Source organism: Cryptomeria japonica, unplaced genomic scaffold (genome assembly GCF_030272615.1).
Source record: "Cryptomeria japonica unplaced genomic scaffold, Sugi_1.0 HiC_scaffold_97, whole genome shotgun sequence".
Taxonomy (NCBI): domain Eukaryota; kingdom Viridiplantae; phylum Streptophyta; class Pinopsida; order Cupressales; family Cupressaceae; genus Cryptomeria; species Cryptomeria japonica.
The window spans coordinates 195,001-210,000 of NW_026728919.1; the positions used below are offsets into that span (position 1 = coordinate 195,001).

At 60.0% G+C, this 15,000-nt stretch overlaps 1 non-coding gene across 1 annotated transcript; it reads left to right on the forward strand.

The window, feature by feature from the left end:
• Positions 1–10,820: 10,820 nt before the first annotated feature.
• LOC131864882 (5S ribosomal RNA) lies at positions 10,821–10,939 on the forward strand. The gene has a single exon (XR_009363609.1). It is a non-coding gene; the product is annotated as a 5S ribosomal RNA (ribosomal RNA).
• The last annotated feature ends 4,061 nt before the right edge of the window (positions 10,940–15,000 follow it).

Below are 15,000 nucleotides of genomic sequence, written 5' to 3' on the forward strand. Positions count from 1 at the left end.
CCAACCCCTTATCCCGCGATGCGTCCGATACACAGATGGTTCCAAGGCGGCCGAGGAGCCTCACCGCATAGCAATCGGGGGTGCGAGGCGAGGGATGGGGCGGGAAGGCCCCAACGGCTAGACGGAAGAGGCTTCAGGGCCGCCTAGGAATGGTCCAAGCATCGGACACGCTTGGGGCGACTACCAGTGACAGCCCCCTATCCCGCGATGCGTCCGATACGAAGATGGTTCCAAGGCGGCCGAGGAGCCTCACCGCATAGCAATCGGGGTGCGAGGTGGGGGATGCGGCGAGATGGCCCCAACGGCTAGACGGAAGAGGCCACAGGGCCGCGTCGGAATAGTCCAAGCATCGGACGCGCTTGGGGCGACTACCAGTGACAACCCCTTATCCCGCGATGCGTCCGATACGAAGATAGTTCCAAGGCGGCCGAGGAGCCTCACCGCATAGCAATCGGGGTGCGAGGTGGGGGATGCGGCGAGATGGCCCCAACGGCTAGACGGAAGAGGCTGCAGGGCCGCCTCGGAATAGTCCAAGCATCGGACGCGCTTGGGGCCACTACCAGTGACAACCCCTTATCCCGCGATGCGTCCGATACGAAGATAGTTCCAAGGCGGCCGAAGAGCCTCACCGCATAGCAATCGGGGTGCGAGGTGGGGGATGCGGCGAGATGGCCCCAACGGCTAGACGGAAGAGGCCACAGGGCCGCCTCGGAATAGTCCAAGCATCGGACGCGCTTGGGGCGACTACCAGTGACAACCCCTTATCCCGCGATGCGTCCGATACGAAGATAGTTCCCAGGCGGCCGAGGAGCCTCACCGCATAGCAATCGGGGTGCGAGGCGAGGGATGCGGCGAGATGGCCCCAAAGGCTAGACGGAAGAGGCTGCAGGGCTGCCTCGGAATAGTCCAAGCATCGGACGCGCTTGGGGCGACTACCACTGCCAACCCCTTATCCCGCGATGCGTCCGATACACAGATAGTTCCGAGGCGGCCGAGGAGGTGGGGGATGCAGCGAGATGGCCCCAACGGCTAGACGGAAGAGGCTGCAGGGCCGCCTCGGAATAGTCCAAGCATCGGACGCGCTTGGGGCGACTACCAGTGACAACCCCTTATCCCGCGATGCGTCCGATACACAGATAGTTCCGAGGCGGCCAAGGAGCCTCACCGCATAGCAATCGTGGTGCGAGGTGGGGGATGCGGCGAGATGGCCCCAACGGCTAGACGGAAGAGGCTGCAGGGCCGCCTCGGAATGGTCCAAGCATCGGATGCGCTTGGGGCGACTACCACTGCCAACCCCTTATCCCGCGATGCGTCCGATACACAGATAGTTCCAAGGCGGTCGAGGAGCCTCACAGCATAGCAATCGGGGTGCGAGGCGAGGGATGCGGCGAGAAAGCCCCAACGGCTAGAGGGAAGAGGCTTCAGGTCCGCCTCGGAATGGTCCAAGCATCGGACGCGCTTGGGGCGACTACCAGTGACAACCCCTTATCCCGCGACGCGTCCGATACACAGATAGTTCCAAGGCGGCCGAGGAGCCTCACCGCATAGCAATCGGGGTGCGAGGCGAGGGATGCGGCGAGAAGGACCCAACGGCTACACGGAAGAGGCTTCGGGGCCGCCTCGGAATGGTCCAAGCATCGGACGCGCTTGGGGCGACTACCAGTGACAACCCCTTATCCCGCGACGCGTCCGATACACAGATAGTTCCAAGGCGGCCGAGGAGCCTCACCGCATAGCAATCGGGGTGCGAGGCGAGGGATGCGGCGAGAAGGACCCAACGGCTACACGGAAGAGGCTTCGGGGCCGCCTCGGAATGGTCCAAGCATCGGACGCGCTTGGGGCGACTACCAGTGACAACCCCTTATCCCGCGACGCGTCCGATACACAGATAGTTCCAAGGCGGCCGAGGAGCCTCACCGCATAGCAATCGGGGTGCGAGGCGAGGGATGCGGCGAGAAGGACCCAACGGCTAGACGGAAGAGGCTTCGGGTCCGCCTCGGAATGGTCCAAGCATCGGACGCGCTTGGGGCGACTACCAGTGACAACCCCTTATCCCGCGACGCGTCCGATACACAGATAGTTCCAAGGCGGCCGAGGAGCCTCACCGCATAGCAATCGGGGTGCGAGGCGAGGGATGCGGCGAGAAGGACCCAACGGCTAGACGGAAGAGGCTTCGGGTCCGCCTCGGAATGGTCCAAGCATCGGACGCGCTTGGGGCGACTACCAGTGACAACCCCTTATCCCGCGACGCGTCCGATACACAGATAGTTCCAAGGCGGCCGAGGAGCCTCACCGCATAGCAATCGGGGTGCGAGGCGAGGGATGCGGCGAGAAGGACCCAACGGCTAGACGGAAGAGGCTTCGGGTCCGCCTCGGAATGGTCCAAGCATCGGACGCGCTTGGGGCGACTACCAGTGACAACCCCTTATCCCGCGACGCGTCCGATACACAGATAGTTCCGAGGCGGCCGAGGAGCCTCACCGCATAGCAATCGGGGTGCGAGGCGAAGGATGCGGCGAGAAGGACCCAACGGCTAGACGGAAGAGGCTTCGGGTCCGCCTCGGAATGGTCCAAGCATCGGACGCGCTTGGGGCGACTACCAGTGACAACCCCTTATCCCGCGACGCGTCCGATACACAGATAGTTCCAAGGCGGTCGAGGAGCCTCACCGCATAGCAATCGGGGTGCGAGGCGAGGGATGCGGCGAGAAGGACCCAACGGCTAGACGGAAGAGGCTTCAGGGCCGCCTCGGAATGGTCCAAGCATCGAACGCGCTTGGGGCGACTACCAGTGACAACCCCTTATCCCGCGACGCGTCCGATACACAGATAGTTCCGAGGCGGCCGAGGAGCCTCACCGCATAGCAATCGGGGTGCGAGGCGAGGGATGCGGCGAGAAGGACCCAACGGCTAGACGGAAGAGGCTTCAGGGCCGCCTCGGAATGGTCCAAGCATCGGACGCGCTTGGGGCGACTACCAGTGACAACCCCTTATCCCGCGACGCGTCCGATACACAGATAGTTCCGAGGCGGCCGAGGAGCCTCACCGCATAGCAATCGGGGTGCGAGGCGAGGGATGCGGCGAGAAGGACCCAACGGCTAGACGGAAGAGGCTTCAGGGCCGCCTCGGAATGGTCCAAGCATCGGACGCGCTTGGGGCGACTACCAATGACAACCCCTTATCCCGCGACGCGTCCGATACACAGATAGTTCCGAGGCGGCCGAGGAGCCTCACCGCATAGCAATCGGGGTGCGAGGCGAGGGATGCGGCGAGAAGGACCCAACGGCTAGACGGAAGAGGCTTCAGGGCCGCCTCGGAATGGTCCAAGCATCGGACGCGCTTGGGGCGACTACCAGTGACAACCCCTTATCCCGCGACGCGTCCGATACACAGATAGTTCCGAGGCGGCCGAGGAGCCTCACCGCATAGCAATCGGGGTGCGAGGCGAGGGATGCGGCGAGAAGGACCCAACGGCTAGACGGAAGAGGCTTCAGGGCCGCCTCGGAATGGTCCAAGCATCGGACGCGCTTGGGGCGACTACCGTTGCCAACCCCTTATCCCGCGATGCGTCTGATACACAGATAGTTCCGAGGCGGCCGAGGAGCCTCACCGCATAGCAATCGGGTTGCGAGGCAGATTATTGGGAAGGGAACCCCCTGGGATGCGGCTCAAGCAGTGCCCAAAGGGACTGGAATGCGGAATCACATCGAGAGACCCAAATGCTATACGAGGGCTCAAATCGAATTATCGATTTGGCCACGACATGGACGCATCGGAACGACTACCTTTGCCGAACCACTCGCAATTGCATCCATACCGAAACCAATAGACATTTCCGTTAGAGCCCTCGCATAGCATTCGGGAATCTCGCATGCCCCTCTAAATCGACCAATGCTGGCGCTCAATGAAAATCCGAGCGCTACCACCGTTCGAGCGCCAGCATTGGTCGAGTTAGAGGGGCACGGGGGAGAATGCTCCAGTCAACACCTCCCCTATATAAGTTATTTGTCCGATTCTCGCACAACCGTAGTCTGCCTCGTCGAATCAAACAACGGTCCCAGATTCCGACTTCCGTTCCGTAGAGACCCAAAAGCTAGATGGAGGCTCGCAAGAAAGAGAGTCGGCGCATAGCAATCGGGTTTCTCGAACGTTTAGGGACCGAGCTCACTTGCGGATAGGGCAAAATCCGCCAAGCAACCCAAAAGCTAGACGGGGGCTCGAATCGAATCGCCTAGGCGGCCACAACAACGACGTGTTGGATCGACTACCAGTGCCAAACCATTCAGCAAGACTAGTCTGTGTCGAGGCCGGATAGAGATTCTCAGAGAGCGCCCGCATAGCATTTAGGAGACCTGCCGCGTCCCTCACACTCGACAAATGGTGGTGCACGTTTATAAATCCGAGCGATCCCAACCCTTTCAAGCACCAACATCGGTCGAGATAGAGGGGCACGGAGGGGGCTGCGTGAGACAACACAGTCCCCTATATAAGTTATTTGTCCGATTCTCACACATCCGAAGAATGGTCATCAAATCGGACAACAGCCCAAACTTCCGACTTCCGTCCCAGAAAGCCCAAGAGCTATCTAAAACGTTCATGGCCGGAACTCGATCGCGGCTATACCAGTCCGCCAAGCAACCCAAAAGCTAGACTGGAGCTCTAGTCGAATCACCTCTGTGGCCATTGCAAGGACGTGTTGGAGCGACTACCATTGCCGAACCATTCCGCAGGTCGAGTCCATACCAAGGCCGCATAGAGATTCACGATGAGCTCCTGCATAGCAATCAGGAGACTTGCCGTGTCCATCACAATCGATAAATCCTGGTGCAAGATTTTTGCATCCGAGCGCTCCAACCAGTCGAGCACCAGCATCAATCGACATAAACGGGCACGGGGGGAGGATGCTCGAGAACACTACCTCCCCTATATAAGTTATTTGTCCGATTCTCAAGCAGCCGAAGTCTGGTCATCGAATCGGGTCAAAGACCACAACTTCCGACTTTACCCACAATGCAAGTCATCGAATCGAACATCGGCCCCCGAGTCGGACTCCATGCGTATGTCAGGTCATCGGACCCAAATTCCGCCTTCCTGCGCATGGCGGGCCATCAATATCAACTCGGTCATCGGACCCAAACTCCGCCTTTTTGCGTATGGCACGCCTTCAAATCGGTCATCGGACCCAAATTCCGCCTTCCTGTGCATGGCGGGCCATCAACATCAACTCGGTCATCGGACCCAAATTCCGCCTTTCTGCGCATGGCACGCCATCAACTCGGTCATCGGACCCAAATTCCGCCTTCCTGCGCATGGCAGGTCATCGGACACAAATTCAGACCTCGCCAATATGCCTACGTATCGAATCGGTCATCGGACCCAACTTCCGACTTCATCCATACTGTAGGGTCTTTGAGGTTGGCGCGGTGCGCTCAACCCAGGGAGTCGACCCATCGAAGCATACACCTCCCCTATATAAGCTATTTGTCCGATTCCCACACCTGTGTAGTTTGCACCTCTGACCAGGACATCGACCCCAACTTCCGAACTCGACTGCAACGACGGCACCAGCGCCTTGGTGCGCACCTTGCGACGCACAGTCCCAACATTCGCCTTCCTGCACATGGCAGGTCATCGGACCCAAATTCCGACCTCGCGAGTATGCCTACATATCGAATCGGTCATCGGACCCAACTTCCGACTTCATCCATACCGTAGGGTCTTTGAGGTTGGCGCGGTGCGCTCAACCCGGGGAGTCGACCCAACGAAGCATACACCTCCCCTATATAAGCTATTTGTCCGATTCCCACACCTGTGTAGTTTGCACCTCCGATCAAGACATCGACCCCAACTTCCGAACTCGCCTCCAACGACCGAACCAGCGCCTTGGTGCGCACCTTGCAACGCACAGTGCCAACATTCGCCTTCCTGCACGTGGCAGGTCATCGGACCCAAATTCCGACCTCGCGAGTATGCCTACATATCGAATCGGTCATCGGACCCAACTTCCGACTTCATCCATACCGTAGGGTCTTTGAGGTTGGCGCGGTGCGCTCAACCCGGGGAGTCGACCCAACGAAGCATACACCTCCCCTATATAAGCTATTTGTCCGATTCCCACACCTGTGTAGCTTGCACCTCCGATCAGGACATCGACCCCAACTTCCGAACTCGACTAAAAAGACCGCACCAGCGCCTTGGTGTGCACCTTGCAACGCACAGTGTCAACATTCGCCTTCCTGCACATGGCAGGTCATCGGACCCAAATTCCGACCTCATGAGCATACCTACTAATCGAATCGGTCATCGGACCCAACTTCCGACTTCATCCATACCGTAGGGTCTTTGAGGTTGGCGCGGTGCGCTCAACCTGGGGAGTCGACCCATCGAAGCATACACCTCCCCTATATAAGCTATTTGTCCGATTCCGACACCTGTGTAGTTTGCACCTCCGCTCAGGACATCGACCCCAACTTCCGAACTCGCCTGCAACGACCGAACCAGCGCCTTGGTGCGCACCAAAAGTGCGCACTTTTGGAGGGCACTTTTGTGCGCTCCAAAGGTGCGCACTTTTGGAGGGCACTTTTCTGCGCTCCAAAGGTGCGCACTTTTGGAGGGCACTTTTTGGAGGGCACTTTTCTGCGCTCCAAAGGTGCGCACTTTTGGAGGGCACTTTTTGGAGGGCACTTTTCTGCGCTCCAAAGGTGCGCACTTTTGGAGGGCACTTTTTGGAGGGCACTTTTCTGCGCTCCAAAGGTGCGCACTTTTGGAGGGCACTTTTTGGAGGGCACTTTTCTGCGCTCCAAAGGTGCGCACTTTTGGAGGGCACTTTTTGGAGGGCACTTTTCTGCGCTCCAAAGGTGCGCACTTTTGGAGGGCACTTTTCTGCGCTCCAAAGGTGCGCACTTTTGGAGGGCACTTTTTGGAGGGCACTTTTCTGCGCTCCAAAGGTGCGCACTTTTGGAGGGCACTTTTCTGCGCTCCAAAGGTGCGCACTTTTGGAGGGCACTTTTTGGAGGGCACTTTTCTGCGCTCCAAAGGTGCGCACTTTTGGAGGGCACTTTTGTGCACTCCAAAGGTGCGCACTTTTGGAGGGCACTTTTCCTGTGCTCCAAAGGTGCACACCTAGGTGAGCACCTTCGACCACACCTTGTAGCACACCAAACTCTGACTTTCGACTTCATCCGCAATGCAGGGTCTTTGAGGTTGGCGCAATGCGCACAACCAGGGGAGTCGACCCATCAAACCCAACACCTCCCCTATATAAGCTATTTGTCTGATTCTCATACATGCGTAGCCTGCAGGAGCAATTAGGACATCGACCCCAACTTTCGGCTTCTAAACGAAAACAAGGTCTTTGAGGTTGGTGTAATGCGAACAACTAGGGGAGTCAACCCATCAAACCCAACACCTCCCCTATATAAGCTATTTGTCTGATTCTCATACATGTGTAGTCTACAGGAGCAATTAGGACATCGACCCCAACTTTTGACTTCTTAACGAAAACAAGGTCTTTGAGGTTGACGTAATGCGCACAACCAGGGGAGTCGACCCATCAAACCCAACACCTCCCCTATATAAGCTATTTGTCCGATTCTCATACATGTGTAGCCTGCAGGAGCCATTAGGACATTGACCCCAACTTTTGACTTCTTAACGAAAACAAGGTCTTTGAGGTTGGCGTAATGCGCACAACCAAGGGAGTTGACCCATCAAACCCAACACCTCCCCTATATAAGCTATTTGTCTGATTCTCATACATGTGTAGCCTGCAACAACGATTAGGACATCCACCCCAACTTCTGAATTCGTCTGCGTTGACCGCACCAAAGGTGCACGCCTTGGTGCTCACCAAAATCCGACTTCCGACTTCTTCTGCTATGCGGGGTCTTTGAGGTTGGCGCAGTGCGCACAACCAGGGGAGTCAACCCACCGAATGCAACACCTCCCCTATATAAGCTATTTGTCTGATTCTCATACATGCGTAGACTGCAGCAATGATTAGGACATCCACCCCAACTTTTGACTTCTTAAACAAGACAGGGTCTTTGAAGTTGGTGCAGTGCACACAACCAGGGGAGTCGACCCATCAAACGCAACACCTCCCCTATATAAAGCTATTTGTCCGATTCTCATACGTGTAGTCTGCAGCAGCGATTAGGACATCGACCCCAACTTCCGAATTCGTTTGCATTGACCGCACCAAAGGTGCACGCCTTGGTGTGCACCCTGGAGTGCACTTTGGTGCTCACCTCGGTGCACACTTTGGTGTGCACCTCGGTGTGCACCAAAGGTGCGCACCTTGGAGCGCACCAAAGGTGTACACTTTGGAGCGCACCACATAGGGTCTTTGAGAGGTTGGCGCAGTGCGCACACCAAGGTGGGTGTTGAGGTGCGTGCCGAGGTGGGTGGGTGCTAGGGTGCGCTCCATGGTGGGTGCCAGGGTGGGTGCGTGCTAGGGTGGATTCCAAAGAGGGTCATAGGGTGGGTGCCAAGGTGGGTTGGTGATATAGTGGGTTCAAAGGTGGGTACTAGGGTGGGTTCCAAGGTGGGTCACAAGTTGGGTGCCAGGATGCGTGGGTGTTAGGTTGGGTGCCAAGGTGGGCTCCTGCGTGGGTGGGTGCTAGGGTGGGTTTCAAGGTGGACGCGAGGGCGGGTGCCAAGGTGGGTAACAAGTTGGGTGTTAGGATGGGTGAGTGCTAGAGTGGGTGCCAAGGTGGGTGGGTGCTAAGGTGGATGCCAAGGTGGTTCACAGGGTGGGTGGGTTCTAGGGTGAGTTCCAAGGTGGGTCACAGGTTCAGTGCTAGGGTGGGTGTCAAGGCGGGTGTCGAGGTGCCTGGGTGCTAGGGTGTGGATGCCAATGTGGGTCATAGGGTGGGTACTAGGGTGGGCTGCAATGTGGGTGCCAAGGTGGGTAACATGCTCGGTGGGTTCTAAATTGGGTGCCAGGGTGGGTGTGCACCCACCTTGCCCGAGGTGGGTGCCAAGGTGCCAGTGTGGGTGGGTGCTAAGGTGGATGCCAAGGTGGGTGAGAAGGTGGGTGATAGGTTGAGTGGTAGGATGGGTGGGTGCCAAGATGGGTCACAGGGTGGGTGCAAGGGTGGGTAGGTGCTAGGGTTGGTGTCAGGGTGGGTGGGTGCTAGGTTGGGTTCCAAGGTGGGTGCGAGGGTGAGTGTCAAGGTGGGTCACAGGTTAGGTGCTAGGATGGGTGAGTGCTAGGGTGCAAAGGTGCCAGGGTGGGTGCTAGGATGGGTCGATGCTAGGGTGAGTGGCAAGGTGGGTCCACAAGTGTCAAGGTGGGTGCCGAGGTGGGTGCCAAGTCGGCGACTGCTATGGTGGATGCCAAGGTGGGTCACGGGGTGGGTGCCAAGTTGCTAGGTTGGGTTCCAAGGTGGGTGCCAACGTGGGTGCTAGGGTGCGTGGGTTAAAGGGTGTGTCACAACGTGGGTGCCAGGATGGGTGCGCACCCACACTGGCCAAGACGGGTGCGGGTGCAAGGTTGGGTTCCAAGCCCGGTCACAGGCTGGGTGCTAGGATGGGTGGGTGCCAAGGTGGGCACCAGGGTGGGTGCACCCACCCTGGCCAAGGTGGGTCACGGGGTGGGTCCTAGGGTGGGTAACGGGGTGGGTACTAAGGTGCGTGCCAAGGTGGGTCATAGGGTGGGTGCCAAGGTGGGCACCAGGGTGGGTGTGCACCAACCCTAGCCAGGGTAGGTCACGGGGTGGTTGTCGGGGTGGGCGTCAAGGAGCCAAGGTGGGTGGCAAGTAGCCAAGTTGCGTGCCAAGGTGGGTGTCGGGGTGGGTGCCAAGGATCCAAGGTGGGTGCCAAGGAACCAAGGTGGGTGTCTGGGTGGGTGCCGAGGTGGGAGCCAGGGTGGGTCCCAAGGTGAGTGCAAAGGTGGGTGCCAGGGTCAAGGTGAGTGCCAATGTGGGTTCCAAGGTGCCAGGGTCAGGGTGAGTGCCAATGTGGGTTCAAAGGTGCTAAGTTGGGTGCGAGGTTGGGTGCGAGGGTGGGTGGGTGCCAAGGTGTGCTAGGTGGAAGCCCGGGTGGGTCGGCATCCCATGGGTGTCGAGTTGGGTGCCTGATGGGTGCTTCTTGTCAAGTTTTAGTCGTCGGGACTCATTTCGAGCCTTAGAGGTCGTTTCTTGTCCGGTTGCCCTGTCTTCGACCTGGGAACCCAATTTTGGTCCTCGGGTCCCATTTTTTTTTGTCTCGCATCCCACTTTTGGCCTGTGGCCTTTTCGGGGTCGATTCTCGTTTTGGGCATCAGAGCATGTTTCTTCTCCTAAAACCCAATATTTGTTTATTAAGTCTCGGAACACATTTTTGTTCTCGTGGACCCATCATGGGTCTTGGAACGCATTTGTGGTCCTTGGGTCCCATTTTGCATCCCGAAACTTGTGTTTTGGTGCTTGATCCCTATTTTGGGTGCCCACCTTGCACCAAGTGCGCACCCGGGGCAAACCGAGCGCCTTGGTGCACCGGGGCAAGATCGAGCGTGCACCCGAGGCGCCCCGAACATGCACCAAGGTGCACTCGGCCCACATGTGAGCGCAGGTCGTTGCGCCCGAGGTGGTGTGTGGGCACCGCGTTGCAGACGGGACACTGCACGCACACGACGCCCCCTCCAGGTGCACGCACGTAGGCCGGGCAGGGTGCACACCCGACGCCCTAGCAAGGTGCGCGCACCCGGGCAGGGCTCACACTTGGCGAACGGGGCGCACTTCGCGAGGGAGGGTGTGCACCTCGACGGGGGTGGGTGGCCGGGGTGGATTCGCACGTGGGTCGCGGTTTGCTAAGTACACACTGCGACAAGCTCATAACGGGTGCGATCATACCAGCATTAGTGCACCAGATCCCATCAGAACTCCGCAGTTAAGCGCGCTTGGGCCGGAGTAGTACTGGGATGGGTGACCTCCCGGGAAGTCCCGGTGTTGCACCCTTTTTTAGTTTTTCGCCGGGCGTCGCAATGCTATTTGAATAAACCTTTTGCCCGTTTGCGTTCTCGTCGGGGCCGGGCCGGGCCGGGGTGCGCTGCCCGCACTACCGCGCGCGCGGGGGCGACACCGAGCGCGCACCCGAGGCGCCCCGAGCACACAGGCCACGGTGCAACCCGGGCGTTGTGCGCGCACCCCGGTGCGCCCGAGGTGCTGCGCGCGCACCCAGGTGAAATCGGTGTGCACCTCGGCCAGTGCGCGCTCGGTCGAGTCGCGCACGTTGGCCAAGGTGCACGGTGATGTTTCTTACTCTAAGGTTCCGCACCAGACGCCCGGGACAGGTGAGCGAAGCTGGGCGGGGCCGGGTGCGCGGCCGGGGCAGGTGCACGCAGCTGGAGAGAGCTTTGGAGCACACTTCGGAGCGCACCAATGATGCGCTCCATTCAAAAGTTTCCTGAAAAGGCAAAAAAAGTTGAGATTATAGAATTTCCCACTTGAGAGATTGTAAAAAAAAAAAATTTAAAATGAAGGAAACGCGGGTGCCAAGGTGTGCGCAGCCCAGCCAAGGTGTGCGCACCAAGGCGCCCACCCTGGCGAAGGTGCACGCAAGGTGCGCACCCGAGGCAAACCGGACAATTAACCCAACTTTCGACTTCGCGCGCACCTTGGAGCGCACTTCGGAGCGCTCCTTGGTGCGCACCAATCTTGGGCACCTCGGAGTGCACCATGGCGCCCACCAAGGTGCGCACCCGGGGCAAACCGAGCTCCGACTTCGTGCGCACCTTGGAGCGCACGAAAGGTGCGCACCATGGCGCCCACCAAGGTGCGCAGCCCAGCCAAGGCGTGCGCATCAAGGTGCGCACCCTGGCGAAGGTGCGCACCCGGGGCAAACCGAGCTCCGACTTCGTGCGCACCTTGGAGCGCACAAAAGGTGCGCAACCCAGCCAAGGTGTGCGCACCCCGGTCAAACCGAGCTCCGAATCGTGCGCACCAGAGGTGCACGCCATCGTGCGCACCTTGGAGCACACTTCGGAGCCCTCCTTGGTGCGCGCCGATGTTGCGCACCTCGGAGCGCACCCGGGGAAAACAATGCAATTAACCCGACTTTCGACTTCGTGGGCACCTCGGAGCGCTCTCGGGTTCGCACCTCGGAGCACACCGAGGTGCGCACCTTTGATGCGCTGCCTTCACCAATTTCCAGAAAAGGCAAGAAAACATTGAGAAGGTGTGCGCACCGAGGTGCCCACCCTGGCGAAGGTGCACGCGAGGTGCGCACCCGGGGCAAACCGGGCTCCGACTTCGTGCACGCCGCACCTTGGAGCACACTTCGGAGCGCTCCTTGGTGCGCACCAGGGCGCGCAACCCAGCCGAGGTGCCCACCCCGGCGAAGGTGCACGCGAGGTGCGCACCCGGGGCAAACCGGGCTCCGACTTCGTGCACGCCATGGTGCCCACCGCGGCGAAGGTGCACGCGAGGTGCGCACCCGGGGCAAACCGGGCTCCGACTTCGTGCACGCCGCACCTTGGAGCACACTTCGGAGCGCTCCTTGGTGCGCACCATGGTGCCCACCAGGGCGCGCAACCCCGCCGAAGGTGCACGCGAGGTGCGCACCCGGGGCAAACCGGGCTCCGACTTCGTGCACGCCGCACCTTGGAGCACACTTCGGAGCGCTCCTTGGTGCGCACCATGGTGCCCACCAGGGCGCGCAACCCCGCCGAAGGTGCACGCGAGGTGCGCACCCGGGGCAAACCGGGCTCCGACTTCGTGCACGCCATGGTGCGCACCGCGGCGAAGGTGCGCACCCGGGGCAAACCGGGCTCCGACTTCGTGCACGCCGCACCTTGGAGCACACTTCGGAGCGCTCCTTGGTGCGCACCAGGGCGCGCAACCCAGCCGAGGTGCCCACCCCGGCGAAGGTGCACGCGAGGTGCGTACCCGGGGCAAACCGGGCTCCGACTTCGTGCACGCCGCACCTTGGAGCACACTTCGGAGCGCTCCTTGGTGCGCACCATGGTGCCCACCAGGCCGCGCAACCCAGCCAAGGTGTGCGCACCAAGGTGCACGCGAGGTGCGCACCCGGGGCAAACCGGGGTCCGACTTCGTGCACGCCGCACCTTGGAGCACACATCGGGGCGCTCCCGGGTTCGCACCGGCGTTGCGCACCGTGGTGGGCACCTCGGAGCACACCAAGGTGGGCAGCGAGGTGCGCACCTTTGATGCGATGCCTTCACTAATTTCCATAAAAGGCAAAAAAAAAACGAGATTTTAAAATTTCCGTTTTGAAAGATAGTGAGAAAAAGGGAATGCTGGTGCCATCTTGAGCCCGCCCTGGTGCGCAGCCCAGCCAAGGTGTGCGCACCAAGGTGCCCACCCTGGCGAAGGTGCGCGCCCGGGCAATTAACCCAACTTCCAACTTCGCGCGCGCCAGGGTGGGAGCGCACCCAACAACCGGGCCTGGGAAGAGCCAATGCGAGAAACCCCACCAAACGCTCTGACAAAAAAAGAGGGGGCGCTCCAGTAACCCCGCTTCGGAGCGCACCCTGGGCAAACCCAGCCAAGGTGCCCACCCCGGCCAAGGTGCAGGCGAGGTGCGCACCCGGGGCAAACCGGGCTCCGACAACGTGCACGCCGCACCTTGGAGCACACTTCGTAGCGCTCCCGGGTGCGCACCTCAGAGCACACCAAGGTGGGCAGCGAGGTGCGCACCTTTGATGCGCTGCCTTCACTAATTTCCAGAAAAGGCAAAAAAAAAAGGAGATTTTAAAATTTCCGTTTTGAAAGATAGTGAAAAAAACGGAACGCGCGTGCCATCTTGAGCCCGCCCTGGTGCGCAGCCCAGGTAAGGTGCCCACCCTGGCAAAGGTGCGCACCCGGGCAATTAACCCTACTTCCGACTTCGTGCGCGCCAGGGTGGCAACCGGGCCTCGGAAGAGCCAATGCGAGAAACCCCACCAAACGCTCCGACAAAAAAAGAGGCGGCGCTCCAATAACCCCGCTTCGGAGCGCAGCCGGGGCAAACCCAGCCAAGGTGCCCACCCCGACGAAGGTGCACGCGAGGTGCGCACCCGGGGCAAACCGGGCTCCGACAACGTGCACGCAGCACCTTGGAGCACACTTCGAAGCACTCCCGGGTGCCCACCGGCGTTGCGCACCGTGGTGGGCAGCGAGGTGCGCACCTTTGATGCGCTGCCTTCACTAATTTCCAGAAAAAGGCAAAAAAAAATGAGATTTTAAAATTTCCGTTTTGAAAGATAGTGAAAAAAAAGGAACGCGGGTGCCATCTTGAGCCCGCCCTGGTGCGCAGCCCAGGCAAGGCATGCGCACCAAGGTGCCCACCCGAGGTGCACACCCGGGGCAAACCGGGCTCCGACTTCGTGCAGGCCGCACCTTGGAGCACACTTCGGAGCGCTCCTTGGTGCGCACCATGGTGCCCACCAGGGCGCGCAACCCAGCCAAGGTCTGCACACCAAGGTGCCCACCCCGGCGAAGGTGCACGCGAGGTGCGCACCCGGGGCAAACCGGGCTCCGACTTCGTGCACGCCATGGTGCCCACCGCGGCGAAGGTGCACGCGAGGTGCGCACCCGGGGCAAACCGGGCTCCGACTTCGTGCACGCCGCACCTTGGAGCACACTTCGGAGCGCTCCTTGGTGCGCACCATGGTGCCCACCAGGGCGCGCAACCCAGCCAAGGTGTGCGCACCAAGGTGCACGCGAGGTGCGCACCCGGGGCAAACCGGGGTCCGACTTCGTGCACGCCGCACCTTGGAGCACACATCGGAGCGCTCCCAGGTTCGCACCAGCGTTGCGCACCTTTGATGCGCTGCCTTCACTAATTTCCAGAAAAGGCAAAAAAAAACGAGATTTTAAAATTTCCGTTCTGAAAGATAGTGAAAAAAACGGAACGCGGGTGCCATCTTGAGCCCTTCCTGGTGCGCAGCCCAGGCAAGTTGTGCGCACCAAGGTGCCCACCCTGGCGGAGGTGCGCGCCCGGGGCAATCCGGGCTCCGACTTCGTGCACTGCATGGTGCCCACCAAGGCGCGCAACCCAGCCAAGGTGCCCACCGCAG